The sequence below is a fragment of the Planococcus citri genome, chromosome 4, assembly GCF_950023065.1.
Source record: "Planococcus citri chromosome 4, ihPlaCitr1.1, whole genome shotgun sequence".
Lineage (NCBI taxonomy): Eukaryota > Metazoa > Arthropoda > Insecta > Hemiptera > Pseudococcidae > Planococcus > Planococcus citri.
The window spans coordinates 65,821,249-65,848,026 of record NC_088680.1 but is presented as its reverse complement, the minus strand read 5'-3'; the positions used below and the strand labels follow the sequence as shown (position 1 = coordinate 65,848,026).

Genomic DNA, 26,778 nt, shown 5'->3' with positions numbered 1-26,778 from the left:
TCATATTTCATACCCTGGTGACTTTTTGGTTAAAGAAGTGGCCTTATTTGAGCAATTTTGAAAACCTGGTGACTTCTGGTGAATCTTGGTGACTGATTCACCAGAAATAACAAATTTTCCAGAGAGACAGGCAGACAGACATGAGACGACCTTGGAAAGCCAGGCAGGCGGGACAATGACCTCAAGACACCAGACAAGCAAGCAGACGACCTTGGGAAGCCAGACACTCATGCAGACAACCATGAAAGGCTAGACGAGTAGGTCATTGGCCTCAAAAGGCCAGACATGCGGGTCAATGAATTGTAGACTGCAGACAGGCGACCTTGGGAAGCCATACTGATGGGTCAATCGTTTTGAGATGTCTAACAGGCAGACGACATTGGGAGGCTAAACAGATAGGTTAGTGACCTTGAGTGTCCGAACACAAGGGGTCAATGACCTTCAGAGGCTGGATAGACAGCACGACAATCAATTTTATAAATCTTTTTATGTTCTTTAGTCAATTTTTTAAAGGTATTTTTTTGCGAAAAGTTTGTTAATTTATTTTTGACAATTTTTCTGTTTTTATCACAAATTTAGCTTTCAACCATTTTAAATGATTTTTGATTTATTTCGTTGAATTTTGATGATATTTAATTTTTTGACCGTTTGAATGGGTTTTCTGGCTATTTAAAAACTTTTTTGCAAATTTTCTCAACATTTTGTGAGTATAGTTTTTGTAATGTTTTATATTTTATTAGTATTTCATACAAATAAGTATAGGTACAATTTTCTGGAATTTTTACGCCTTTTTTGGCGATTTCGGTTTTTGTGGTATTTTGTTCATTCCATAATTTTATGATACCAAAATGTGGGCTTCGGGGCTCCTCAATCCTGGAGACAACACGACGAGCTCATCGACAAGCCTACTGAAGTTTTAAAAAATACCAAACGAACGCTCGTGCCACGCCACATAAAAAGTACAAAGAGGAAATTAGGTACATATCTCTACATAGAGACATACAGATTTAGACTTCTGTACACTCGTATGAAAGTATATCTACATACGAGCATTGCTCGTGTACTCTCATTTCCCATTTCATACTCGTGGAAGAAGGTGAGAAAGACAATTAATTTCGAGTTAAATAGCCGTCGAGCGATATTTTCACGCGTTATATAATCTGCTAACGATAAGTACAGAAAGTAAATAGCTTTAAATACTTTAGGCTGTGCCGTTCATACCCTCGCTTCATTAATCGCCATTCTCGCCACATCCAGCGCATTTCTTTGAAAATGAAGCGACTTTTTCGACGACAGATCTCAGCGACAACTACAAAACGACTGAACGCGGTGCGGATTACCTATACGAATTTTTCGATACGCTTTGTTTAAAATCTAAATTATTATCGAGTTAAAAGCTATAGACATAAACTAGCTCTGCGTCTCGCCCTTCTCATTTTATATAAATTATATTTTACATGTGCACCATTTATACTTAAACGCTTCGACGCCTACGCTCGAATCGAACCGCAACATCAAGTAGCTCTTTCGATCTCGCGTGCAGTATTTTGGGGCTTTTTCGATCAAAAAGAAGCCAAAGGAGTCTACGTATATATAGATAGATTTAGGTAGGGTTTAGGTACACATATAGCCACAGATAAATGTGGGAGCCAGCTAATAGATACACTGTATAGTGTGTATCCGCCGCTATATTGACTACACAATTACTCGGTACAAGGTACAGTATATATATTTTTATTTATACCTAAATAATAATACGTTTATACAATACGCAGACGAATTTGTATTTGAAGAAGAAAAAAATAACACAGGGTGCGAAAGGGTGCAGGGTACACGTATTATTCAAAGGGAACGTACTAAACGAGCCAGATTAGAGAAAAATTCATTGTAGTGGTAAACGTTGAATAGAATATTTCGTACGTATAATTTCCGTTCGGTTGGCGTTGGTATAAGTTTGATAAATATTTACCCCAGTAGCCGATTTAAATACGCCGATGTAAGCTGCTCTATAGCTCGCTATACAGAGGCCTAGAAGCCTGGATAGTCGATATGTATTCGAGGGTGAATGATCAGTGTTAAATGCCCCAGCGGGGGTATCGCGACTTGACGTGTGTGCGCGCCCGCACCCATTGACTAAATCTGCACATTTGACGAGCTATTTGATAATATAGATATAGACTTAGAGAACAGCAATAAATAACACAATATTCTTATAAACTCGATCGAAGGCTGCCGACGATGCCTTACTTATGTAAACCTCGACTAAATACACGAACCCAGATTCGCCATAGGTAGTCAGTAGATGTGGTATACTGTATGCTAGGTACACACTATAGGCTGTGTACAATTCATGTAGGCCTGCCTATCTATCGTAGGTAAGTTGACAAAAACTCAACTTACCGAAATCATTCGTCTGTTCATTATCCCCTTTAATATTCGAGAAATCTTTGTCGGCGAATTATTCGACTAAATCGTCGCTTGGCTTTTTCGGTCGAGGCTCGGAGAAATGCTAAATTGAAAGAATTTACTCAACGATGGCGAAAACAGTTGTGATCGGAGTATTTTGACCACCTGAACACGAATTTGGATGAAGTTCTCTTAAAATTGAACTTTTGATGTCAAAAATGTGCAAAAAATTGATCGCATGGTTTCTTTCTTCGCGACCAACCGATTATCAAATGTAGGAGATAACTTACACAATTGCCTCGTTGACGTCCAAGGTGGTCTGAAATTTGTAATGCAACATCCTCACATTAAAGTTGGTAAACCTAGTAACATTTTATTCTAGACGTTAATCGCGAAGAAATTGCAAGAAAACCATGAATACGTTTTATTAGAGCTGTTATACTTTGAAGACCCCTGGTTTCACCCTTTTTTGAACCCAAAAACATGAAATTTTTCATGGGATACCCCCACAACAACATAAAAAAAAATTGGTGACAATCTATGCTCAACGTTGTACTTTAAGAAATAGAAAAACGTTTTTTTAAACAAACTATCATACTTTGAAGACTCCTGGCTTCATTCCCCTTTCACCTAGGGGTCAGAAATCTGTCATGAGACGTGCTCTTATCAAAGTAAACATCATCTGCAGTGTTTAGGATGATGGAAAAAACTCAACTTGGGTATAAATTGGTGAAATTTTCCTAATTTTTTGCTCGATCTGACACCTTCTTAACCCTTTTAACCCTTTTAATTCCCACTAGGTACATAAAAGTAGTCTTGGATTTTGATCTTTATTCTTTATGTACATACACAAGAGAGATGTGAAAACTCAAATATGTAGCATCTTTCAAGGGGTATGTCAGTTTACCATCGATCAACGTTTTATGAGACCAAATTGTAAAAAACTGATTTTTTTCCCCGAAAATGCCATGACTTTAGGGATTTTAGTCTACTTGTCTATTGCAGTGGCAGGAATTGAATATTTCTAAAATACTGCAATAAGAAGACAAGGCAAGTTTATGAAGGGAGGGGGGGGGGTGTCCAAAACTTTGTGAAATTGTTTTCCATCAAGTACACCGAATGCGGTGCACAAGAACTTGAAATCGCAAGAATTCGCAATCCCCCCCCCCCCAAGAGTTGATAAAACAACATGAAAATGTAAAGGGAAACCATACAAAAATTTTAAAAATAGGTACGGAGAAAAATTTTAAAGCGCCAAAAAGGCATTTTAAATTGACAAAAAATCGTCGAAAATAACAAAAAAGAAATAGGTACCTACGAAAAATGTCATCAAAATTGATCAAAATATCACAAAAACCTATCAGTTTTGACAAGAAATCAAAAAAAAAAAAGCGTAAAAATTCAAGAAAATCTTCACAATTGTAAGAAACATTAATAAAATGTAAAACATTACAAAAACTACTCAAAAAATGTTGAGAACATTTTTGCAAAAGTACCTACCACAAAAAATATTTTACATAAAGAGGCAGAAGAACCATTCAAACGGCCCATTAATCATCTAAATATGTGATGCGCTCTGTGAAATAGGACTACAAGTCGGAAAATGAAATTGTTCAGTACATTAAAATAATCGAATTGTGATGACAAATATCAATTTTCAAGTTTAGTTATATTTTGAAAGAACACACTTCTAAGAAGTTGTGTACAAATTTTCAGCGCAAAATATTGGTTAGTTCGTCCGTAATTATGTGTTATAAAAGCGCATATCAGATTTTTAAAAAGGATCACAAGTCAGTAATCACGTTTTGGTGATGTTTTTCTGCTCTTTTCTGTTATTTATGTTAGTTTCACAATAAAATTAGTTGTATACCATTAGAAAACTCATTTTTAAAAATGTTTTTGGTGGCTGGGTGACTGTGGTGACAGCTTGGCATGCCGGAGGTCGCGGGTTCGAGTACAGCTGCCCTCAAAAATTGTAAAAAAAATTTTTCACTCATTTCTGTTTCAAGTCGTAAGTTTTTGTAAAATTATCATTTTTTACACATTTTTACGTTTTTTTTTTAAATTTCTTGCGTAATTTTCCTACTTTTGTGAGTAATGAATTTATGCATGCCTTGCATAATATCAGAACCATCCATCCATATAACGTAATTTTTTTTTTACAGCATCGCATGGTACCCAGGATACACATATTAAAATTTCAGATTGATATGTAAAGTGGTTTTGAAGTAAAAAAATAATATGTGCTCGGAAACACAAAAAAACTTTGAACTGATTTTTCTCAAAAAGCATTTTTTCAAAATTGAAACTTTGAGGCGCTGTGTCTCGGGTATTTTTCAATCTCAAAATGTTCGGAATGAAGTCCTCTGATAATTAAGCAAAAAAAATCAATTTTGATTTTTCCAACTTGTGGTCCTGTTTCACAGAGCGCATCACATATCGTCAAAATTCAACAAAATAAATCATAAATTATTTAAAAATGGTTGAAAGCCTAATTTGTGAAAGAGTCAGGAAAATGGTCAAAAATAAATGACAAACTTTCGCAATCATTCCTCATTTAGACGTCGAGCTGTACACATCTCTTAAGTACCTACTGTCTGAAAATTATTCTGCATAGCAATCCTACCAATGGCATACCCTGATGGCTCATCTGAGCCATTCGTTTTCCTAGTAATGAAAATTGAGGGCAAAACACCAAGCCCTATCGCTATCGCATTGTTCAAATTCTTAAGCAGTATTGACCCTTCTATAACAATCAAGAAACTCCACTACAAATCTTATTTAATCAAATCTCCAGTATGTAAAGAAGCAGCAATTTCAAGAAAAACCGTGTGTGGCGATGGGAAAATTGTAATAGCTAAACATGAACATTTCAATAAATCAAAAGGCATAATTTATATCGCACCTCGGGAGTAATAAGGTGACATCTCAAAAAAGTGAAATTTTACAGGAGAGTGATTTTCTTTTTTTTAAAAACTTGATTCATTATTTTTATCAACTTATAATTAATTGTGAGGAATGAATAGCACCTCATTTTAAAGATCTGGTATCCTACCTTCATTTATAGCATAAGAACACTTTGAAAAATAAAATCTTAAAGAGGAAATATTTCAATGTTTGGAAAACATTTTGAGTTAGAACCTTTCATTAAAGTTGATGTGGAGGCAAAAGGAAGTGTCCAAAAAAAATTTCATGACAACAAAGTTGTCGAGAATTAAATTTCCAATCGACATAATGTCGTTAGTTTTTTTCTAGAGTGCTTAGTTTTTGAGTTTTTCTCAAAAAACTAAAATTTCATGATATGTGCAAATTCATTTTTCTGAAAAGTGATCAATTTAAAAAAAAATTTCCATTTGGTACAAACCAATAAAAAATGCACTCCTTGTGACTATTTCTAACTGACAAACAATCAAAACTATTTGTTAACACTTCGTATGTACGAAATTTGCTCAAAAAAAGTGGAGTTTTTTGAGATGTAACCTTATAACTCCAAACAACTTGCAATGTTGTTGGGATTTTGAGTTAGGCTATTTGCGTTTTTTACGAGATCTAGATAATGTACCCAACTCAAAGTGTAATTTTTGGTTGAGGGGGGTCATACAAACCCCAAAAATGCAAAAACATCAAAATAAATTTTTTTTGAGATGTGACCTTATTACTCCCGAGGTGTGATATGTAGTACCGACCTTCAAGATTTCGATACGGAGGAACTTTCTGAATTCCACAAAGATAACGACATCAATTCAGTTTGTCCAGGCTGCCAACCAAAGTAAAACTAGGATACTTGAATATTCCAGTTCATTTGTCAACCCCAAATCCATTACAATGCTATTGCTGTTTCAAATTTGGTCACGTAGCTAAACTATGCAAATTGAATATACATCTTTGTGGCAACTGTGGAGAACTGAAACACGAGTCTAAATGTGAAAAACCTTCTCAATGCATCAACTGTACTGAACATCATCCCAGCTGGTCTAAATTACGCAGATTCTTCAAAGATCAAAACGAGATTCTTCGAATTAAAACAGAGAAATCGTGCAGCTACATTGGAGCAAAATCGTCTTATCTTAACTATCAAAGATACACCAATGCATTAGCAAAACCGATCACGTCATCTGTGTCTGCAACTACTCTATCTGCATTTACAAAATCTATGTCTAAACCTCCCTCAAATACCTCAGATGATCCGAACAATAAAACAAAAAACCGTAAAATAAGTCTACCAATTATAAAATTGACTACATCATAAAGAACAGAAAGACAATGTCGTAGAAATTGACCAAAAAACCTTGTGTTTGTCTGCCTATTGATCTAGCCTCTTAAGGTCATTGAACAGTGTGTCTGGCCTCTCAAGGTCATTGACCTCCCTGTTTAGCCTCCAAAATCATCTATTGTCCGATCGCCTGGCTTCTCAATATCATTGACTCCTCAGTATGGCTCCCCAAAGTCACCTGGCTGCCCCTCTTAAGGTCATTGACTCGCTTGTCTGGCTTTTCAAGGCCACTCACCTACCTGTCTAGCCTCTCACGGTTGTCTATCTGCATGTCTGGCCTCTTGAGGTCATTGACCTATCTGTCTAGCATCTCAGGGTCACTGACCTACATATGTATAGCCTCTCAAGGTTGTCTACATGCCTGTCTAGCTTCCCAAGGTCGCCCTCCTGACAGTCTGCCGGGCCCTTGATGTCATTGACCCACCCACCTGGCTTTCCAAGGTCGTCGCTGCCTGCCTGTCTGGTCTCTTAAGGTCATTGATCCGTATGCCTAGCTTTTCAAGGTAGTCTATTTGCCTGGCCTCTCAAAGTCATTGACCCGCATTACTGGATTTCCCGGGGTATTCATGCCCGATTAAGGTCACACTGACCCATCTACTTGACCCCTCAAGGTCATCAACCCGTCTCTGCCTCTTTAAGGTCGTATGTTCACCTGGCTGGTGTCTCAAGGTCACTGATCTGCCTGTCTTATTGCCTTTCTAGGTTGCCTGCATGCTTGTCTGGCTATCCGAGGTTGTCTGTCTGCGTGGCCTGTCAAGGTCATTGCCCCATCTGTCTGGTTTTTCAAGGTCGTCTGCCTGTCTGTGTGGTCTCTCATGTACAAGAAAGTATATCAAAGATTACTTAGGAAGGGGGGAGGAAGTGATTTTGGTCTTAAATAACTTATACAGGACTACCTTTAAAATACAAACCTACAACAACTCCCATCTCAGTACCATTCAGCATTTCAGGGGTTTCCAAAGTTGAATTTTTCTATTTGAATTGGCCAAATGAAAAAGTTTCAAAACTTCATTTTAGATTTTAAAGATGAATCAGTTTTTGCCCAAATTTTAATATGAGCTTAGAAAAAAGAGTGGAAACCTGGAAATTACTTAGGTACATTTTGAACCTCGAATTACGTTTCTTATAATATTATGGTATTGGGGTAATTCAGCTTCTGCTCCAAAAGTTCAACAATGTGTGAACTGTGAATACAGGGTCAAAATTGTACAGTTGTATGGAATCACTCATCCAGTCCCCCTCTCTCCCCTCCCTTCTGCGAAATAATAGCACCTAAAAATTCAAACAAATCATATGAGATCTAGTGACGCAAATTTTGGACCGTATGATTCATGATCAATCTTTCGCACATTCAAGCCATATTCCTGAGCAAGAACATATTTTAGACGCCCAATCATCAAATGAGATTCCGGAAATTCGGACTAAGATGTGAGCCAATTCAGATTCAGTTAGCAAAACCGCAAATTGCAACGTCTACGCCACTACGCACAAAAACAAAAGGAAATGAGCTAAACATTGAATTGAAAAAAAAATGAAAAATGAAAATAAAATGATACCATCTACTCGAGCTACATCACGAACAACTCCACGGGTATATTCGCGACCATAAAAATTTAATACTATACGCTGCGCATATTGTACGAGTATTATACTACAAAAGAAGGAAGAATTCCAGGAATTACAACACTGGTAGAAATAAAGAAATATTTATATTTGAAAATACGCTATTTTGTTGAAAAAGCTTTTTGGAAAGCACTCTAAGTTGCGGATTTGCGAGTGCGGAAAGCTGACTGGGCTAGGGGGGAGGGGCAGATGAAACGAAGGCGAGACGTACTACATATTAGTGTAGTATACGCTGTGTATAAATGTATAGTAAGTATAAGTATACCCATACTCGTTGTCTCGTTACCCCTTCAATACCCCATCATCACCACCAGCACTACCTATACCAAAGCAAAGCATAGCAAAGCAAATGAAAAAGCAAAACGTAAAAAAAAACCGAGCGAGAACGAAATACCCCTTCGTTAGTTGGAATGCGAGCGAGACAGAAAAAACCCCGAACGAAAAAGCAGCAAAAAAGAAAAACAGCGCGAGAAAAAAAAACGAAAAGGAAACTGATTTGTTTTGCGCTCGAACGAGTTAGACTCGTTTGTTTCCAAACAAAAAGTAATCATAATTTAAGCCATTGTCGGTATGCCTGCTTCGGCTGCTGCGCTGCTCTTGGCTGTTCTGCTGTTATATTCCTCCATGTTTCCTTCCTCCTTTTGCTTGCTCTCCGGTGCGAGTGCGAGTGCTCGTATTACGCGTATAGTCAAAGGTTAAACGTTATAAACAATAGAGTTTTTTACAGCAGATTTTTTTTTTGCCGAGAAAACAAACGCAATTGAGCGAAACAGCAGCCTTTACATTTTCTTTCATCCACTTACATTTAAATACGTTTTGATTCCGTATTTTTGCTTTTTCCTGTTCCTTCGATACTATACGAGTACAGAAAAACAAAAAAACGAGAAATAAAACGAGAAAAGAAGGAAGAAATTGTCGATTTAAGTTACTTTTTTTCGCGTAGTTTTTCCTTTTCATTTTGCCTCGTGTACGAATAATAATTGTATTTATGTAGGTGCGAGTATGTCTGGGCTTAGTCATAACTGTCATAAGTGTGAAAATACAAACTTGAATGTACAAATTGGTTGTCTCAATGTAAGATGGATGAATACATTAGCCCTTGGACTCGGAATTGAATTCAGCCAAGAAGCCTCAGGACTATTTGTTTGAAACAAAAAAATTGAAATATTAAAAGAACCCAATTAATCCTAAAATTTTTTCGTTGAAATTCTTTTAACCAGCCAAAATTTTAAGAGCTACCTATAGGGCATCTTTAGATTTTTAGTGAATTACAAAAAAATAAAAACAAATTTGAGTAGATATTGGGCCAAAAATCTAAAAAACCAAAATCTCACCAAATCGACCAAGAATGCTTTCACCCCCCCCCTCCCACCAAAAATTGATTGTGAACTATTTCGAATCATTTTGAGCAGTTCTGAAGCCCTCAGCCAATTCCTAAATGTCTCTATTTCCACGAAATTTCACCTGTACCGTCTTGAAGACTTCTACTATTTTCAACGAAATGAATTGAAAATCTTGATGAATACGTCTTGGGCGAGATTAAAAATGTAAGAAGATATTTGGCATTTTTAAAAGCGATTGTCGATGACATGAGTAATGCAGCATTAAAAAAGGGGTGTGATTTAATACCACGACAAAAAAGGGCGTCAGCACGACAAGCATAGGCACTTTCACGCCAGAAAAATCATTACCACGACTAAATTGGAAATTCCCGACAATAAAAAGCTTACCCCGACATAAAAGGTACTCCAACGACAAAATAATGTATCAAACGACGAATTAAAAAATTCACGACATTTTATTACTTTAAACTGCTATATAAGGCAATGCACGACAAAATTTTTCCATCAAAAACAGGCATTTCACCGACAGAAATAAACTTTTAAAAAATATTGAAATGATGCCAAAAAAACGAAGTAGGTATGTAATAAATTGCTGTTTATAGAAGTAAATATTTTGTGGACTTTGAAGGACGACCTCTCTTCCTCTTTTGACCTCAAGGACGAAGCGAAAGGGGGCTAATGGGCGACTGTTTGCCCCCCACAGGGTTTGCGAAAGTAGGAAAAACTTGAGAAATTGTGAGAAATCCAAGAAAGTTAAGAAAATACAAAAATTCCAACTAGGTATATTTTGGTTTCAGTTTTCAAAAATTCAAATTTTTTGCAATCATGTATTTAATTATCGTCCATTTGCCGAGAAAATCACCGATCTATCCTCAAAATTCTCATTTTTTTCCTAAGATTTTGCCCTCACTTCGCTTAGGCCAAATTGGTTCTCTTCTACTGAGTTACAATTTCACTCAAATTTTTTTGAAAGAAACCCTCAGTTGGTTATTTGTCAAAATTTGTTCAAAATATAATTGTAATTGAACTGATAATTTTCTGTCGTGTATGAAATTATTTTGTCGTGAATACTACTTATCTCGTTATTAAATCGTAGTCGTTCATAAATACTTTATTGTCGGGCGTCATCTGGCGTGGAACTTTATCATTTTTCGTCGTTCATTCACCTTTTATGAACAAAAAAATGCTTGTCGTGATGATGCCCTTTTTCGTCGTGCAAAAAATATTTCCCCTTAAAAAAGGGTTGTCAGTTGCTTTTCAGAAGTTGTACACTCAAATAAAATGTACAAAAGAAGTAAAAAAAAAGACAGATAGACAGTTACATAAAAAGAAGGAAAAAAATGAGCAGATTAATCCAGTGCATATTTTGTATCAGATGATCACAGTTATGATATCAAATCTAAAGTGTCTTCTGTCTACCTACCTGAAGTTCCTACTGCCTACGTCAATGCATAAATATCCCAATTTCTCGAAGGCTTATACGACTTATTTATTAAATATTAGATCATGAACCAGTCAAAAGGACTACTTACATAGACAAATTTATAATTTGATAAAAGGATTTATCTTCAGATTTAAGCATATACTCGTATGCAGAAATATCAAAAGAATAAAAGACCCATTAGATTAAACCGAATCGCAAATTTGTGATTTTACATACGAATGAAATAATCGTATGTTCCGCCCAAAGCCAAATAATTTCCTTATTTTATAAGTAAGTATATCGTTACAATAAACCATACAAATGTAAACTATAAGTAGTTACACATCGAAAGGGTAACTCTCTTTTAATATCCAATATCCATCCATATCCAAGATACATTTCATTCATATGTAAATGCCCCCTGTTGTTTCATTCATTCTAGACGCAGCTCAGTCGCAGCCATTCCATCTAGATAAATATTTTCACATGTTTTACCTTCACCTCGAAATATCTTCAAGATGCAGAGATACTTCCTTTGAACCTATCAAAGTATGTTAAGACTTGCCAAATTGTGCAGGAGAGGGTGGGAAAGGGGTGACCACATTATTATTTTGATGAGATTTACAGCCACGGTTCATGACTTATTCTGAGATTTAAAAAATGTGATGCAAATTGCATCTAAGTAATAAGGCTGGAAGGGAGTACATTCATACGTACTTAAAAAGGAAATATATTATTGAACGATAAAAATGGTTTAATAACAACAATTTACGTGGCATAACATAGCAGAACATTTTTAAAAGATAGAAAAAGATCCTGTTTTTTTTTGCCAAATTTGCCAGGTCAAAAGGTGTTAATTCTTGGAAAAGTTGTCAAAAAACTTCACCAATCAAAACTTTTTTTAATGTTTTAAATCAAAAAAACGGATTTTTCGCAAACTTTCGATTTTTTTAAATCGACTTTACAAAATAATGCTATCCCAATTTTTTAATATGTTTTCAGCATGAAAAAGTCCATAATATATTTTTTTCAGAATTTTTGAGAGTCGGAACGATATGAAAACTACGTTTCGGAACTTTTCGAACTAATTTTTCGTACGAAAAAAGTGGTAACACTGATTTTTATGATATCACCAAATAGCCATTCCATAGTTCCATTTCGGTAGGTATCGCGGTTATCGAGTAATCCACTGCTGAAATGGATGATATTTCAAGTTCACTGAAAACTTTGACACCCCCTAGCAGCCTTTAATAGTACATTACATTACTAGATTAATAATGTGGGTGATTATGAACGAGTGCAAAGTTACTGCGCGAGTCGAAGACGAGCGCTGTAACTTTGCACGAGTTCATAATCACACACTTTATTAATCGCGTAATGTAAGGTGCTTTACATAATAAACACTCGTAACCTCACCATTTTACACTTCTGTTGTTTAGATGCAAAAAATGTGCGTCTATGAGTGACCAAACTTCACCGGTTAAATTTGTTAAATTATGTCCAAACGTAACACGTACGTAATGGCGAGTTTCGCGGCGTTGCCACATAACACCACGTACATAATGCGGCTATTACGTACGTGTTTGACCCGGCATTAGGTCGCTCATAATGACGTACATTTTGCATCTAGCGACAGAGGTGTAATGATGAGATTACGAGTGTGTATTACGTAAAAAAGTGCTACAGAGCTGCGATTTGCGCCATTGGTCATCCCTTTGGAAGGTCTTTCCGGTGCATATTCGAATGTACCGATTAGTGGTTATCAGTAGAACCATTGGGGGAGGGGGTAAAAACTGTATCTGAATGTCCGTTGCAATATGACCGCCAATGTCCCAAAAAGTGTATCTGAATGTCCGTTTGGATTTTTGCGCTTACAGGGGTTTCTAAAGTAGGTCTAGATACATCTGTTGAATATAATGTACGTAGTTCAAAAAAATTTTCTTGGCAAATATTTCGCATTAATTAATAATTATGCTAAATTGTAGAGAGATATCATTTCTGAAACCAGGGAAGTATTTTGTTAGGCAGTGGTGCCAATTTTTAAATAATTTTTGTCAATTTCAAAAATTTGAAAAAATAGTTGAAAACTTACCTGTCAAATTGTTTTGATTTTTGAAATTGAAAAATAACATTTAGGTTTACGTTTTGAAAATTTGGAGATTATTAAAATGAATTGTACTAGCCTATAGGCAGATGTTAGATATCAGAGAAAAGGTATACCTAATAGTCATGAAATGATCTACTCGTAATTGTAAGATCAAGAAAGATATTATGGAATTTTCTTCAGTTCTCAATCAAGATTATAGGCACAATAGGCACATACGTATTAAACAATTTTTTTCATCCCTCCCCCTCTTCTTGGACTATAAGAACATTTCAGCTTTAGCCAGAGGAATTTCATATTTTGTGTGATTTTACGTTGGATTTGAAAAATATGAGTGGAGATTTCTTTGGCTAAAAAATTGAGGTATGTCCAAATTCTTGAGAGGGAGAAACAAAAGCAGGCGATAAAGGGTCAAAAAAAATCAAAATCAACTTTTTAGAGCGATTCGGAGAAAAGAAACCCCACAAATCGACTTGGAAGGCTGGAAAATTTGCATGTGCGTTTTGAGGGGGTCCTTGATATGCCTTTTAAGGGTTTAGACTTTTCAGCTGTAAAAAAGTAAATTTTTGTGCCTTCTCAATGGTTTTTAGCCTGATTTTCCTCAAGTAAAAATGCAATAAGGCTTAGGCTATACAGTCGATAATAATAATTCCAGGATTGGGAGTGGGGCCTCTCATAAATCTATTTTGGGGTTTCATGAGAGCCCATCTTCATCGACCTTACGCTTATCTAGGTATTTTTATGCTACATGCAAGGTATGTAGTTGTACTTTCCATTGGGTTCCATATTCGTCAAAACCCAGATATGTTTGGGAATCCCTAGTCATACAAGGTTTTTTTTACTTTGGACATTCGGATACACCTTTTGGGACATTGGCGGTCATTTTGCTTCGGACATTCGGATACAGTTTTTACCCCCTGTGGTTCTATTGTATTCTACTAATCGGTACATTCGAATATGCGGCCGGTCTTTCCACAGGAAAAGTTTCAAAAAAATCGCCGACACCTCTCACCATCACCACTTCTTGGTCGAATTGACATAGAATGACCCTACAAGCTCTTAAAAGTCGGACTCAAGATCTATACGTCCACTTCAACGTTAGGTCTACTAAAGTCAAAGTGTCAGAAATTGGTCATTTTTCTACAAGTTTTTAAAAGACTGACTGATGTCATGGATTCGTCGAAATTTGTTCCAAATTGCTGATAAGTCAGACAAAATAATATGAAATTTTAAAAATATTATTGTTATGGTGATGAATTTTTTTCTAAGTTTTTAAAAGTCTGACATTGTAATGAGCGGATATGCCCTGACCACCTATACGTGGTCTTAACGTAATTCCTCCTCAACATAGTTTTATGATCTTGCCGACCTTAGGCAAGATTATGCGAATCTTACTGTAGGGGCGTGCTCAAGGCTATTGTGCGACAATTCTGTCGAAGCAGAGGTTCAGCTCCAGCTTCGTATTGCTAGAAAAATCAGTCTTTTGAGTATTTAGTCCGTGGTAGTTTCTCTTAAGCTCACCTAACCAGCTAAATAGGTGACCAGGGAGCCCTGCCTAGGCTCTCTGGAAACCAAACATTGAAGTACCCATCCGTAGATGGTGATTTTGGACTTATAACGTGTCTCGTCGTTAATTTCCTGCGTACGGACATGGTACTATTTTAAATAACGCGATCTTCATTAATTTCCCGCGTAAGATCGTGGTACTTTTTTGGTCACTGGCGAGATTTATCTGGAAATCTCAGCCTTTGTCCCTACAAAAATGGAACTCTGACCCAGACCTGCCGAAGCGACTATTATTAGGGTCACCAGGGAGAGGCAGGCAATGTGAACATCTATAACAGAAGTGTACTCAGACCAACCTAGGTAATCGTGTATCCTTTTATTCAGGGTTACGTGCGCCCTTAATTTATCTAATTACGTTATTATTATATCTTACGTAATTGTATTAATTGGTAGATGGCGATGTGTTAATCATCTACCAATTGATCTATTTTTACCTTAGAAGCTGTTTTATTTCGCTTTTATGTGTACTTTAATTTATCCCCTTTAACCAATATTCCGAGCCTAGCTTGCTAGCTCGCGTGTGTTGTAATCTTGCCGCCTAATCTTGGCCGGTTAGGCTGACGCCATCGTATCTTCATGGCAACACAGAATAATTTACGTTTTGACCCTTTGTAAATTATTTGGTATTAATCTGCTCATTTTTGTATATATTTCGTGATTAAAATAAATGTACATAAATGCTCCTTGCGTTATCATTTCATTGAACCCTAAAAGGTAACGAAAGGATTGTTCTAAGTGAATAGTGTAGTTTGATTGACTAAAGTCTCTCCATCTTGAGCTAAGCAGGCCTCTAAGAAATATTTCCCTCTTAACGAATATTTCTTAGAATTAGCCTAACTCAGTAAATATCACCCTCACTACTTATCGTAGTCTCTCTCACTCTCACTATTACAACATAGTACGTTTCTGATAAAAATCGACCAAGTACAAAGATTGATATTTAGATGAAAAAAATGTAAAAATAACCATCCATTCTTTTCATTTTGGGTGGGAGTGGTGAAAAACGATAGAAAAATTTCCACCATTATATAAACAAGGAACGCACTAATAAAGCCACTCACCTTATGTAATTTGATCATCCATTTTTCAACACAGCAGATGAAGTTCAACACATTCACACGCATTTGAATTCTGAAACACAAAAAGGTTGACCAAACTCGTTAATTATTCACAATTCTGAACGGTCACAAAAACAGAAATGAATTACATTGTCGTAAGGCACTTCTGAAAAAAAAAATCATCGATATTCCGCTTGACATGATTTTTTTGCTGAATTTTGATCAAAATTGAAAGTTCTTGGGCCCACTGAAATGTTAATACCCCAATTTAAAAATCAAATAGACAGTTAATTTAACACAGCAGGAAAAAAAGCTCTCACTACGTACAATATTTCAAAATTTCCAATTCGCACCATTCGATACCACTACATTTAGCCTACCTACCCATTCACCGTGCACAAATATATAGGATTACACGCGATTGTAAAATTCGCCGTCGATGGTTTGTTTTTGCGAAGAAAATGCCTTCGTGAAATAACTAGAAACGGCTTTTAGCGAAGTTCGCCACTTTGTGAAAATCACATCTATACAAAACAGAGAAAGCACAAAACACGTATTCGTATCCCATATGTCTCCTCTCACGAGCAATCAAACACATTAGCTGCTGCCTAAAGTTTTTACATTACGCAATAATATATGTATAAACTAGCTACGAACTCTCTCCCCTCCCCTCCCCATCCCTCATCCCTTTCGCCTTTTCACTCGAAAACTTTTCCTCGTCGCCGACAAATGCATTTGTTCGACGATTCGTGTCCTGCCTCGCCTCTCATCTCGCTCTCAGCTCCGTGTAGTATAAAGTTTGTGTTTGCAGTTTTCGTGTGTGTTTTTTTTTTGTTTTTGTTTTTGTATTTACGGTATAGAGAGAAAAATTTGTAGAAGAAAATTAATGTATTTGTATTCTAAGTACACCTACTCGTTGAGTCCATAAAGTACCTATCCACGTGCTTGGTTGTTTGCTCAACAAATTGGAATCACCCCCGGCCTATTAGGTGCTCAAATCAACATCAATTTGATTAACTTGAGTTATCTCGAGCTAAATTTGTGAAAAACAATTTTCCTTTCTTGAGTCACTCGAGTCGTGAAAAAATACCAAACTGGATCCTCTGGATCGAGATTGAAGCTGCAGGTAGTCCTTATTCGACTTTTTCTGAGAGTTTGTCTGAGGGGGAGGGGAAAGAGATCATGAACAATATGAACATATGCAAGTCTTGGCTCATTTTTAAAAAAATCATAACTTATTCTAACTCAATACTCGTATATACCAGTAAAAATTGCCACAAAGTATCATTGAACATAGATGGCAATTTTTCATACCTTGAGACACCCCCCCCCCCCTTCTACAACCCGAAATTTGGGATACGAGCAGTCTTGTGAACAAAACAACACATCACATAGGTACCATTACATGGCACCAGGAATGAAAGTAGGCATACGAATACAAGCTCGTTCAGTTAGTTAAGTGTATATACGAGTAAGTAAGTATTATAAGGTCTTTCTCTCTCTTTCTCTTTCTCTCATTCCATCCTCTATATTGTGTCTGTGTACATAGCTTACATATTTGGATTGGACGAAAGAAATGAATAGGGTAAGCGTATTTAGGCGTGTCTATTGTTTGGGTGTGCGGTGTGCGCGTTGAACGTGAACGAAACGATCGTCCCTCTATTACGAGCTTATAATACCGCGAATAAGTGTGAACAGTACGCGAGTATGGTACTTAAAAAGCTCTCGCTTATCGACTCGTGCTTGTGTTATTCGTGTATGGAGATGCAAGAGATGCAGAATTGCAGACACAGAAAACTACTCACGTACCTTAAATACGTAGGAATACTGGGGGAGTGAATGAGTACTTTGCTTACAACTTTGGCAAGTTGGTATAGAACTCCCTCACCCACCACACCATCACTCATGTTTTCTTCACTCAAAAATATTAATTGACGCATGAAAATACTCATTTAACTCAGAATTCTGAAAATACGGGATGATTCTTCTGTTTTCAAAAATTTTGTTACAACATTGATGTTTTTAGCTCTCTAAAACTGGATAGGAAATTGTGAGCCTGAAAACTTTTGAAAATAGAACCAACATAATGTGAGATTATTTGATTTGTGTGAAATGAAATTAATGCTTTGATTTAGGGTATCACATAAAAGACTTGGAATGGGTGAAAAAAGGGCTTAAACACTCCCAAATTTTGAATATATTTTTTTTTAAATTGAGGCAAAGGTTTTCCTCCTTCCCTGAAAAACCATCTGCAAAGTAATCGATTCTGAGTAAAAAGTTCAAAATTTATTTTTTTTGAGGGGGGGAGAACATAGTTAGTTAAACTGACAAGACATAGTATCTAACGGATTTTTTTAAGTCAACACCCCCCTCCCCTTCACACACACAAAAAAATCAACAGTCAAATTTTTCACAGAAAAATGTCCAAAAAATAGAAATTGGAAGAAAATTGTATGCTATTAAAATATTTTTTCAATTTCAATCAAGATTATAAAGAAACAAGTTGCCCAATTTCATCTAAAAATGAACTTTTTTCTCAATAATTTGAAGGTTTTTGTTTCGCGTCAGAATTTTTTCATGGTTTCACTACTTTTTTGACTAAATTCACTACTTTTTCCCTACTTTCACTACCCAGTTCTAAAATCACTACCTTTTCTCTATTTTCACTACTTTCAATACCTGTTACGATACTCTGCAAGAGAACCACTCGAGGTGGCATGATCTGAAACCTCAGTGATCGAAATTTCAGCTATTCAACAGTAGAAATTTCCTTACGTAGATGCGGCATGACGTGAGGCATTCAACGCCCTATATTATAATTGCAATTACTCAATTAGCTTCTTGAGTAATTGCAATTAATTACAAAAATTTGTACCAAAAAAAGAATAAAAAGGGGAAAAGGGCCATATCAAAAGCAAAGCCAACAAAAGCAAAGCCGACGTCAGATAAATTTTGAAATTTATGTAACACCACAGGGGTTCTAAAATCTTTTCTATTGTTCAATTTTCGAATTTATTTTTCAAAATCGCGTTGTGCTTTTTTTTCTAAATCACATGGTAAGGCTACTTATTTTCAAATTCATGTTGTGCTTTTTTTTCAAAATTGCGTTGTGCTTTTTTTTCAAATTCACGTTGTGCTTTTTTCAAATTCGCGTTGTGCTTTTTTTTCAAATTCGCGTTGTGCTTTTTTTTCTAAATCGCGTTGTGATTTTTTTCAAATTCGCATTGTGCTTTTTTTCAAAATTGCTTGTGTTTTTTTTTCAAATTTGCATTGTGCTTTTTTTTCTAATTCGTGTTGTGCTTTTTTTCAAATTCGCGATGTGCTTTTTTTTCAAATTCATGTTCTGCTTTTTTTCAGAATTGTCTGTGTTTTTTTTCAAATTTGTGTTGTGCTTTTTTTACTAAATTGCTTGTGCTTTTTTTCAAATTCGCGTTGTGCTTTTTTTTCAAAATTGCATTGTGCTTTTTTCTAAATTGAGTTGTGCTTTTTTTTCAAGCAGGGTTGTGCTTTTTTTAAAAATCACCTGGCTTTTTTTCAAATTTGCATTGTGTTTTTTTTAAAATATCACGTTGTGCTTTTTTCGAAATCACGTTGTGCTTTTTTTTCTAAATTGTGTTGTGCTTTTTTTTCTAAATCGCGTTGTGCTTTTTTTACAAAATTGCGTTGTACTTTTTTTTCTGAATCGTGTTGTGCTTTTTTTCAAATTCATGTTGTGCTTTTTTTCAAATTCACGTTGTGCTTTTTTTTCTAAATCGCGTTGTGATTTTTTTCAAATTCGCGTTGTGCTTTTTTTCAAATTTGCGTTGTGCTTTTTTTTCATATTTGCGTTGTGCCTTTTTTCAAATTTGCGTTGTGCTTTTTTTTTGAAACTCAGTTGTGCTTTTTTTTCAAAATCGTGTTGTGCTTTTTTTCAAAATCGTGTTGTGCTTTTTTTTCAAAATCGTGTTGTGCTTTGTTTGGAAGTTGTGTTTTTTTAAAAATTGCATTGTGCTTTCAAAATCAAAATTGTGTTCTGCTTTTGAAATCCCAATTGCGTTTTTTCAAAACCGCGTTGTGCTTTGTTTTTCAAATTCGCGTTGTGCTTTCAAAATCAAAATTGCATTCTGCTTTGGAAATCCAAAATTGCGTTCTTTTCGAAATTGGGTTTTACTTTTGTAACAAAATAAGCTACGCACACTGTTATAGCTGCGCTGCGCTGTCTAGTCTCAAATTTTATTTGAATGAAAGGGGAAGGGATTAAGAAAACATTTTGTTTTTTTTTTTTAAATTCGAAATTTTCAGATTCCCCCCCCCCCCCAATTTATCTTTTAAGAGAAAATTTTTAAAAATTCAAAATAAGGGAAGAATGAATGGAAAATTTCAGAGTTTGATTTGAAATATGGAAAAACAATGAGATTTTCCCAAAAATATTTCAATATTTTTCCGAAGGGAGGAGTCTCAAAATTGTTGTTTAATATCTAGTTGAAAAATGGTAAAAATGGAAAAACAAGACATTTTTCCAAAAATATCTCAATATTTTTTCGAAGGAGGGAGGGAAGGAGTCTCAAAATTTTTATTATCAATATGGTTAAAAAATGATAAAAAATCGAGTACAAAAGGTGGAACAAATATTTCAATTTTTTGGAATTATTGAAAAGAGGCATTTAAATCATTTAAATGATAAAATCAAAATTTCACTTCACCAAGAAATGGTTATGGAATGGAAAAAAATGGCTCAAATCATTCCACTTTTTGACTTAGGGGAAGGAGCATTAAGTCGATATCGCTTTTTATTAGTTTTTTCGTTACCAGCGACCTGTGGTGTTTCTTTTTGATATGTCACATGCTTTACTATAGCAAGTCCATATTGATCTTTTGATTTTTGGCAAATTTTTGAAAATTCAAAATTGACCATCTCGATTTGTGCGTTTAAAAAAATGTATTCATTCAGTAAAATTGATGAAAATAGGTCTTGAAAATGGCAGTGACCCTCTTCTAAGACCGGATTTAACCATTTTGGGACATTCTGTAGCTTCCAGTGCGATGTTCGATTTCTCCAGAAGGCGTGGAAATTATAATTTCAGAGTGAAAGATAGAAATAAAATTGCAGTTTGTTCTCGACTTTTTAAATATCCACATTAAAGCCTATTTTCAGCCAGAGATCTCGAGTGCGAGTGTGTTTTTTTTTTGACCATTTATTTAACTTTGTGAAAAATACATCAGCTACGAATACTTAATCAAAAAGTGCTGGTAAAAAAACACACTCGAGATGATGTCCGCATGGAAATTGATTCAAATAATGTGGATAAGCTCGTTATACAAGTCGAAAATAAACCGTAACTTGATATTTTAGCTACCTAAATTAATTTTCATACTTTTTAGAAAAATCCAAAAATTCAACAGGAATTTGAAAATCGCGATGGAGGCTCCAGAATGGCTTAAAAAGGTGAAATTCGCCTGCATGAGGTCGGTTTAGAAACAAAATATAGACATTTGCAAAAACTTCAAAAATTTCTCAACAAACAGAAAATTTTTGAATTCACAGTAAAATAAGCTTAATTTGCTGGAGCATTTTTTCGCATATTCTGCCTATAAGACCTTAAAAAACATATTTTTAGGCATTTTCAAGGGAATTTTTCGGGTTTATAGAGAATTTTTCCCCTTTTTAGGAAATATTTTGGCTCATTTCAAATTTTTCTATCGGCTAAATTTTCATAAGAAAATCAGAGTAGGACTACAAACAAAGGCAACGATTTTCGAAAAATTAAATTTTCAACGATTTTTTTGTTTGCGAATTCGTAGCATTACTTTAAAATATTATTAGAATCGTTTAAGAGATGATTTTTCTTGTAAAACAACGCTCATCTCGTTAGGAAATAACGTTTGAGGGCATTTTTGGAATTTTTAGAGCATTTTTGAAAGCACATTTGGGGTTTTTTGGGGAAAGAATATCCGAGCCTGGGTAATGAATTTCATGTAACTCGATTCACAAAATTTTTTCGGAACCTGGAGAATCCGAAAATCCGGTTCTTCGTCAACTCGTTAACAAACCGGATTTTTTTTTCTTTTTCAAAAAAATAATGGTTGGAGAAAATTTTGAATTTGAACCAGCACCAACAAATTCTGAAAATATGAGCTAAAATATTGATCGAAAGGTTTAGAAAGAAGGTAGATCGGAGTTGACAGATGCTAAATATCATCCTGACCCTATTTTAGACATTTTCTTCGAGATCTGGACAATCTGAAAATCAGCTGAAGCCTCCGGAATGAACAGCCCCAAACCATCACCAATCGACTCAGGAAGTCAAAACTATAGGTAAACCAAATTGCAGCCTTTTAGCACCATTTGATCTGAATTTGAATTTTTTTTAATGGGAAGTGAACTTTTGAAATTTCAAAAATTCGCCAGAAATCAAGAAGTGAATTCAATTCCTGAAAGGGATAGGGGTACTCTCTCTCTTTCTCTAGGACACCCTGCATTAAAAATAGGCTCTCGAGCACCCTTGTGCAACATCAATGTACCTATATGTATTTGTGGGTAGATAAATAGATAGTAAGGTGCGCGATATTGCGCACTTTACACACTCCAACACTCCGGTAGATGGAAGAAAACGCTATCAAAGAGCATTTAAGCGTAATAAATAATTGAAATTGTGTCGTGTTGCGGGATATGCGCGCCAGAGGCCAAAGGCTGCCGTAGTTGTTTACAAGCGTTGCGAACAGCGAATAGAGCAGCTTTTGATTGTCGCAATAAAGCGAATTTGATTTAGAGGACACTGTAAACAATCATCATCGCAAAACTTAGCCGCAAGTATTTGTACGAGCGCACGATACAGTCGTATTCGAATTTCATCCTTTTCCAGCCTTATGAAAAGTAGACGTTCGCGAATGATCTTTTGAACGCTTGTGACATTTTCAAGCAAAGTCTCCACGTTGTATTTTCGTTTAATGGTAAGCCCAAAAATTGCACACTCGAATCTTACGATCTGAGTCAGTAGACGATAATGAATCTATGAGCTTCGAGGAGCACAGAACTACGAGTAAGGCTTCAGCAAAACGAACGAAACAAGACCAGGGCACCGTTAAGCGGAAAATTTACGATTAATCAAACTGAACTCGACGATGATGAAGTTGAATGTTTACTTAGTGCGTACGTTTTGCCCGTTTTCGAGCCCGCCATCATAAGGATCGTATTTAGTTGTTTTACTACTACAAATTATACGCTTTGTCGCTTGATTTTGATACGTTTAGAGTTTACATTGCCGCAGCCACCGTCTTCTCATCGCTTTTACGGTCGAATCTGTTGGCTTGTAATCGTCTACTGCAGTGATTACTACTGCCTCCGCAACAGCTGCGATGTATGTTTTAGGATTTTTTTTTTGTTAACGGTTTATCTACATTCATGTATGTATTGGGTGTTCAGTATCGTCGTCGTAATTTGAAACGGCTTATTTTTACTGCTCGAATGATCATTAATTACGAGTCGATAGGTTTCATGTACCTGGAATACCTATACGTTATTTACCAGTTCTCCACCAAGTGCATTTGTATGGGCAATAGATTTTCTTCAGTGTTACCGGTCTCCGAAAAAACGAGAAATTGAGAGAAATCGAGCCTCCCAAGAAAAGTCACTGAAATGTTAAAAAAATCCACAATTTTCGCTCCAAAATTATTGAAGAATTAGTAATTCTGCAGTTTTTAATGTTTTTTAAAAATTGATCATCATGACAGTATCCATCAAAATGCACCCACTCCCTCCCCACCCTTAAGGCCTTAATCCAAAAAAACATGAAATATTTCGATAAAACACGAATACCTTCATTTTGAGCTGAAAGTTCCTCAGAAAAATTTTCAACTTCGAAGGTCATCCTGGAAGGAAAATGAGCTTTCAAAGAAGAGGCATTTTAAAAAAAAATTATACTTCCTTCGCAACAAATCTTACCCCATCTGTTTTTTGGTAAATGAGGAAACTTGATGAAACAATACAAAAATGAAGAAAAATCTGTTTAAAAATGTCAAAATCACGAAAAATTGCTCAACATTTGAAAAAATGTTCAATTTTCAACAAAATATTAATAATTGAAAGTTTGCAAAAATAGATAAAAGAATTACGTTTGGTAAAATTAGCCTTCAATCAAAGCTTCTTCAATTCATTAAAATTCACCATAAAATCGATAAAAAAAAATGTTACACCTAAATGAGCAAAATTTTGCGAAAATTGCTAAAAAGTATAAGTACAGAAAAGTGACACAAAAACAGTTGAGAATGATTAAAACTTGTTGAAAAATTGCAAGAATCAAGGAAAATTTCGAAAAAATCCCTCACATTACAGAAAAGTGGCACAAAATTTTGAGAAATATCATAGTAGAGTGAATACCTGTAAAAATCAACGTTAGCTGGATGGAGAATCATAACTTCTAAGGTTGTTTATCGTATTCACAAGGCTGATTTTCGAAAAACAACGTTGACTAGATAGAGAATAGTAATTCGTAAAGTGGTTTTGTAAATGGTAAGGTAATTTGGATCATTTTCGGAAAACAACATCAGGTAATTAGTAGTTTTTTTTGGAAATTCGTGTGTTTATGTAAATAATTTTTGAAAAACAACGTTAATTAGGTGGAGAATCATAACTCCTAAGGTGGTTTTTCAAATAAATGTACTTACATGGGCAATTTTTGAGAAACAATGTTAACTAGATGGAGATTGATAGCTCACAAAGTGGTTTTTCAAATGGAGAATTAATTTGGATAATTTCTAAAAAACAACGCTAATTAGATGAAGAATCATAACTCCTAAGGTGGTTTTTCAAATGGACAAGTAATTGATTAATTTTTGAGAAACAATGTTAACTACATGGAGATTAATGGCTCACAAAGTGGTTTTTCAAATGGACAATTAATTTGGATAATTTCTGAAAAACAACGTTAATTAAATGGAGAAACATAACTCCTAAGGTGGTTTTTCAAATGAATAAGTAATTGGTTAATTTTTGAAAACCAACGTTAATTAGATGGAGAATCATAACTCCTAGGGTGGTTTTTCAAATCAAGCTATTTACACGGGCAATTTTTGAGAAACAATGTTAACTAGATGGAGATTAATGGCTCACAAAGTGGTTTTTCAAATGGACAATTAATTTGGATAATTTCTGAAAAACAACGTTAATTAAATGGAGAATCATAACTCCTAAGGTGGTTTTTCAAATGGACAAGTAATTGGTTAATTTTTGAAAAACAACGTTAATTAGATGGAGAATCATAACTCTTAAGGTGGTTTTTCAAATAAATGTACTCACATGGGCAATTTTTGAGAAACATTGTTAACTAGATGCAGATTAATGGCTCACAAAGTGGTTTTTCAAATGGACAAGTAATTTGGATAATTTCTGAAAAACAGCGTTAATTAGATGGAGAATCATAACTCTTAAGGTGGTTTTTCAAATAAATGTACTCACATGGACAATTTTTGAGAAACAACGTAAACTAGATGGAGATTAATAGCTCACAAAGTGATTTTTCAAATGGAGAATTAATTTGGATAATTTCTAGAACACAACGTTAATTAGATGAAGAATCATAACTCCTAAGGTGGTTTTTCAAATCAACGGATTTACAGGGGCAATTTTTGAGAAACAACGTTATGGAGAATCATAACTCCTAAGGTGATTTTTCAAATGGGCAAGTAATTGGTCAATTTCTGAAAAAAAAAAACGTTAATTAGATGGAGAATCATAACTCCTAAGGTGGTTTATCAAATCCGTTTGTTTATGTGGATAATTTTTAAAAAACAACGTTAACTAGATGGAGAATAATAACTCACAAAATGGTTTTTCAAATGGTCAAGTAATTTGGATAATTTCTGAAAAACAACGTTAATTAGATGGAGAATCATAACTCCTAAGGTGGTTTTTCAAATGGACAAGTAATTGGTTAATTTCTGAAGAACAACGTTAATTAGATGGAGAATCATAACTCCTAGGTTGGTTTTTCAAATCAAGCTATTTACACGGGCAATTTTTGAGGAACAATGTTAACTAGATGGAGATTAATAGCTCACAAAGTGGTTTTTCAAATGGACAAGTAATTGGTTAATTTCTGAAAAAAAAACGTTAATTAGATGGAGAATCATAACTCTTAAGGTGGTTTTTCAAATAAATGTACTCACATGGGCAATTTTTGAGAAACAACGTTAACTAGATGCAGATTAATGGCTCACAAAGTGGTTTTTCAAATGGACAAGTAATTAGGATAATTTCTGAAAAACAACGTTAATTAGATGAAAAATCATAACTCCTGAGGTGGTTTTTCAAATCAACGCATTTACACAGGCAATTTTTGAGAAACAATATTATGGAGAATCATAACTCCTAAGGTGGTTTCTCAAATGGACAAGTAATTGGTTAATTTCTGAAAAACAACGTTAATTAGATGGAGAATCATAACTCCTAAGGTGGTTTTTCAAATGGACAAGTAATTGGTTAATTTCTGAAAAACAACGTTAATTAGACGGAGAATCATAACTCTTAAGATGGTTTTTCAAATAAATGTAATCACGTGGGCAATTTTTGAGAAACAACGTTAACTAGATGCAGATTAATGGCTCACAAAGTGGTTTTTCAAATGGACAAGTAATTTGGGTAATTTCTGAAAAACAACGTTAATTAGATGCATGGAGAATCATAACTCTTAGGGTGGTTTTTCAAATCAACCTATTTACACGGGCAATTTTTGAGAAACAACGTTAATCAGATGGAGAATCATTTGTCAATTTTGGCAAGAAATGATAATTGTCAGACAATTTTGACAATGAAATTTGAACCTAGTCTGGCAATATATTTTATAATCTGGATAACTTTTTTGCAAAAATTAGAATTTTCTGGATTTTTAGACAAAAAATGAGGACTTTCTGACATGTTTGGCCAAAAAAAAACCAACGAAATCTCCTGTAAATTTTAGCAAACAATGTTATTAGTAGTTAGAAAAATTAAAAATTTGGTATAAAAT

General features: G+C 35.0%; 1 protein-coding gene across 1 annotated transcript in view; it reads right to left on the bottom strand.

The window, feature by feature from the left end:
• LOC135843106 (zinc-regulated GTPase metalloprotein activator 1-like) overlaps window positions 1-26,778 on the bottom strand; it is a 150,654-nt gene that overhangs the window by 9,995 nt on the left and 113,881 nt on the right. The window contains exon 14 of the transcript XR_010558243.1: window positions 15,800-15,869. The gene's annotated coding sequence lies outside the window, so the exon portion shown is untranslated. The remainder of the gene's footprint in view (window positions 1-15,799; window positions 15,870-26,778) is intronic.